Raw genomic sequence first — 4,154 nt, forward strand, 5'->3', positions numbered from 1 at the left:
TTTCTTGTTGTGATGAATTCAGTTCTTCCCAGTTTGTTCTTGTGGTCATATTTCAGAGGAATTGGAAGGGCATTCGACTCCACCTCGTTCAGCACAATGCTGATGGCCCAACTCTACCTTGTATCTCCTCTGTTCTCTCACTTCTTAGCTAAGAAAACATGGCCGCCTACTCCATGCCAAGGGCCATGACCCTCAACTTGCTTATATTTTCTCAGACATTCACATATTGGTTGTGTTCTGCAGTAACAGGGCTGTGTTTAGGAACCCTGCCTGAGGTCACTCCTGTCAGGGTGAGAGCCAGAGTGGGGCAAGAAAATGTCACCAGATGAAGAATGTCTGATTGGGGTTTTGAAGACTTTAAGTAGGAATTGTTTGGGAATAGGGAATGCCACTTAAGGCAAAGAGAATAGCCACATGCAAATTTATATAAATAAGGAAGTGTGGTCATATTCAGATAATTAGCTGTCAGTATATGTGTGTGGAGATTGAAAGCAGCGGCCAGATCAGGGGGGTCCTGTCCTTCACAAACCTGGATCTTGCCGGGTGGTGGTGGCGCACACCTTTAATCCCAGCACTTGGGAGGCAGAGGCAGGTGGATCTCTGGTGAGTTCGAGACCAGCCTGGTCTACAAGAGCTAGTTCCAGGACAGGCTCCAAAACCACAGAGAAACCCTGTCTCGAAAAACCAAAAAAAAAAAAAAAAAAAAAACACCTGGATCTTAACTGTGTGATACTTTGGAAAACACCCAGGTGAATCAGGATCTGACTTGCTTTTTTCAATTTACTTTCTTGAGACAGGGGCTCTGTAACTGGGACTAGCCTTGAACTTACTGTGTAGCCAAGGATAACCTAGAATTCTGTGTCCTCTTGCCTCTGCCTCCAAGGTGCTGGGATAACAGGTGTGCACCACCATTCCCAGCTTAGGTAATGCTGGGGATCACACCCAAGAACTTGTGCATGGCAGATATATTGGGGTTCTCTAGAGAAGAAGAACCGATAGGATGCATCTGATGAAAAGAGGTTGATTAGACTGGCTCACACACCAGGGTCTGGGGAGTCCAGGAATAGCCATCTTCTCGCTACAGAAGCTGAATACAGCACCACTCAGTTCACGAGGCTGCCTGCCTCAGCAGTGTGACAATATGGCAGTTCATTGACGATTGCTGGAGCACTGCTGGTCTTCAGTGCCAGGACAGGACAGCAACAGCAGCAGAGTAGATGCACTTGCCAGCCAGGAGGGAAGGAAGGGCGGCAGAGAGCGTGGCTCCTCCCTCGGCTAACTGTTCCTAGGAATGCCCTCACAGAAGCATGTGTGTTAGACAATTCTAGACCAAATCCAGTGGATAACCAAGATAACCATCATGCCGGGCGGTGGTGGTGCATGCCTTTAATCTTGGGAGCAGAGGCAAGCAAATCTCTGTGAGTTTGAGGCCAGCCTGGTCTACAGAGCTAGTTCCAGAACAGCTAGGGCTGTTACACAGAGAAACCCCGTCTCAAAAAACCGAGGGAAAAAAAAAAACCAACAGAGTAGGCAAGCACTCCACCAACTGAACTATTTCCCCAGCACCCCCTTTTTTGAGACTGGGTCCATGTACTGATGTTTGGTACTCAGTCTGTAGCCCAGGCTGACCTTGAGCTGTCTCAGCCTCTGGCTACGTTTGCATCCCGCTGTGCTTAGCTTGCAGAAGATAAGCAGAAACAAAAGAGCCTCTGAGTGGATGAGTTTGCTTTTGCTGTTTTTGCTTTTGAGACAGGATCTTGTAGCTCAGGCTGACCTGAAACTCACTGTTTAGCCCAAACCAACAGCAGGTTTGTAATAATCTTCCTACCTCGGCTCCCAAGTGTTTGTATTACATGTGTGAGCTCTCACACCCCATACCCATTTGTGAGAGAGACGTGATTCTGCCTTATTTTGAAAGCTAACCCTAGGAGAGCGAAACCTCTAGGAATCTCAGCAGTCTGACTATGGAGAGCTTGGTCATCTGCCCAGGCAACTGCAAACCTTGTTTTGGTTTCTTTATTTACTTGTGATTGTTGTATTGATTCATTTTTTTGCTACTGAATAGCATAAGCTTGCACTGTTGGTGCAGCTCAATTGGTAGTGTGCTCGCTTCTCGTGCACAAAGCCCTAAATTTAGTCTTCAGCACCACTTGAAACTGAGTGTAGTGATGCACACCTTTAATCCCAGCACTTGGCGAGTGGAAGCAGCTGGGAGGGTCAGAAGTGCAGAGGGAGTTGGAGGCCAGTCTGGTCGAGAGTCCCTGTCTTGAGAAATAGAAGCTGCATTTTTAAGTTATACAAACCAGTGGTACTGGAGAAAAAGCAGTTAAGAGCACTCAGAGTTCCCAGCACCCACATCAAGTAGCTTACAACTGCCCATGATTCCAGTTCCAGGGAGTTCAGTGCCATCTTTTGACTTTCATGAGTGCCTGCAAACAGAGACCCATACAGAAACACACACAACACACACACACACACCGGGAGGAGACTGGCTCACCTGTTTAAAGCATTTGCTAATCTTGCAAAGGACCTGGGTTTGGTTCGTGAGCTCACAACCACCGGTAACTTCAGTTCCAGAGGATCTGACACTCTCTTCTAGCTTCTTCAGGCACAAGACATGAATGTAATACACATACATTGATGTAAGCAAGACTCTAATATACAAAATTAATATACAAAAATGAATTTTAAAATGTTCTGGACGTGACGGCACACAAATGTAATACTAGTATCCAGGAGGCCTTAGCAAAAAGATCAGTCTCAGCAAGGTGAATTTGAGGCCAGCCTGGGGCGAAATGAGACTCTTATCTCAAAAAAAAAAAAAAAAAAAAAGTCATGGAAAATAATAAGCACATGAGAAGAGAAGATGCTCAACTTCAGTAGTCATGAAGTACAATTAAAATCATGGAATGAAGCCGGGTGGTGGTGGCACACGCCTTTAATCCCAGCACTCGGGAGGCAGAGGCAGGCGGATCTCTGTGAGTTCGAGACCAGCCTGGTCTACAAGAGCTAGTTCCAGGACAGGCTCCAAAACCACAGAGAAACCCTGTCTCGAAAAACCAAAAAAAAACATGGAATGCTGGGCATAGTGGCACATACCTTTAATCTCAGTACTCTGATGGCAAAGACAGGCAGATTTCTGTGAGTTTGAAGTCAGCCTGGTCTACACAGTGAGTTCCAGGCCAGCCAGAGCTACAGAGGGTGTACCTATCTGAAGACAACAAAAATAACAAAATTAAACCCCACCATGAAACACTTGACACTCCCAGGATGGCTATAGCTATAGACAGAAATATTTAGTGACTATGTGGAGAAACTGAACCCTGTTAACATTGAGGGTGAGAAGTAAATTTATGCAACTATTTTAAAACCGGCTGTCCCCTGGAAGGTTAAGCATGATTATCACAAAATTTTCACTCCATAGCATATATGCAAGAGAAATAAAAACAGGGTTCCTAGCCAGGTGATGGTGGCACACATCTTTAATTCCAGCACTCAGGAAGCATAGGCAGGCAGATCTTTGAGTTCAAGGCCAGCCTGATCTACAGAGTGAGTTCTGGGACAGCCAGAACTACACAGAAAAACAACCCTATCTCAAAAATACTTAAATAAAAAGAGGGAAAAAGAAAAGAAAGAAAAAGAAGGAAGAAAGAGAAAAGGAAAAACAGCTCAGGTATCACTATTCATAATATAAGAGAGAAACACACCTGCCAGCTGAGGAATGCGCAAGTAAAATATTCATTCAATGGAATATTGTTTGGCAATAGAAGGAAATACTGATAAATGCTACAGTCAACTGAACCCTGAAGACATGCTGTTCTGTTCTAGTTCCCTTTCTGTTGTTATGATAAACACCATGAACAAAAATAACTTAGGATGGTAAAAGATTCATTTGGTTTACACTTCCAGATCATGATCCATCACTGAGGGGAATCAAGACAGGAACCAAATAGGAGCTAAAACAATCTCACTCAAAAAGTGAGCGGTGTACATGTGCTCTCTCTCTCTCTCTCTCTCTCTCTCTCTCTCTCTCTCCCTCTTTCTCTCACACACAGGGCAGAGAGAGAGACTCATGCTTAGCTACCTTTTTTTTTTTTTCTGTTTTTTAAAAAATGTGTCTCAGGGCTGGAGAGACAGCTCAGGGGTTAAGAGCA

This window comes from Chionomys nivalis, chromosome 7, assembly GCF_950005125.1.
Source record: "Chionomys nivalis chromosome 7, mChiNiv1.1, whole genome shotgun sequence".
NCBI classification, from domain to species: Eukaryota; Metazoa; Chordata; class Mammalia; order Rodentia; family Cricetidae; genus Chionomys; species Chionomys nivalis.